This window comes from Propithecus coquereli, unplaced genomic scaffold (genome assembly GCF_000956105.1).
Source record: "Propithecus coquereli isolate 6110/MARCELLA unplaced genomic scaffold, Pcoq_1.0 Scaffold120, whole genome shotgun sequence".
Classification (NCBI taxonomy): domain Eukaryota; kingdom Metazoa; phylum Chordata; class Mammalia; order Primates; family Indriidae; genus Propithecus; species Propithecus coquereli.
In genome coordinates this window covers 5,503,726-5,504,452 of record NW_012136081.1, presented here as the reverse complement: position 1 = coordinate 5,504,452, position 727 = coordinate 5,503,726, and the positions used below count along the sequence as shown (strand labels likewise).

Genomic DNA, 727 nt, shown 5'->3' with positions numbered 1-727 from the left:
GGTGGGTGGGTGGGTGCCTTGGGTTTGGGGCACGGGTGCTGCACCCCAGGCGTGCTGGGCCATCTGCTGGGAGGGTCCTTTCCAGAGCCCGGCCCGCGCAGTCAGAGCAGAGCATGGAAGCACAAACTTGTTCACAGCCGCAGCAGGGACGCGGAGATGCCCAGCCCCCTTCCAGCACTCCGGGGGGCTTTGTGGGAAGCTTGGGAGAGACTTGATAGGAATTCGGCACCGGACAGGTGTGCATTAGAGTCGGTGGGCTTCGTGCCGTCCCCGTCAAACTTGGACCCTGTACAGAAGCCCCTTCCTCAGCTTCCTAGGCGGTGGCGGTTTGTTCCCTCACGTGCGTTCCACTGCGGGGAGCTCTGGGGAGCTTCTTCCTCCCTCAAGGCCCCTGACACTCCCACCGCGGGTCCTCGGAGTTCCCGGTCGTTGGGAGAGCACCCAGGATGTGTTGGTAGACTTGGGGGTCCTCAGAGGGAGTACCCAGGGCGGGAGGGGACCCGAAGCCATACACGAAGCTCCGGGACAAACTGAGCATGGAAAGGTTGGGGGTAGGAGTGGGAGGCCCTCTTCTGGTCTCTGCGGGGCTGGCGTGAAAGACGGGCGCTACAGCCGGCATGGGGCCCGGGCCAGGAGCCCTGAGTTCGCATCCTGACTCCGTCACTGAATGCGTGTGACCTCAGGCAGGTGGCGTCACCTCTCGGAGACTCAGTTTCCTTGTCTGTAG

The 727-nt window shown here is 63.7% G+C and overlaps 1 protein-coding gene across 1 annotated transcript in view; it reads left to right on the top strand.

Moving 5' to 3' along the window:
- Window positions 1–727, top strand: part of LRP5 (low density lipoprotein receptor-related protein 5) — a 123,138-nt gene that overhangs the window by 90,440 nt on the left and 31,971 nt on the right. The window lies entirely within an intron of this gene.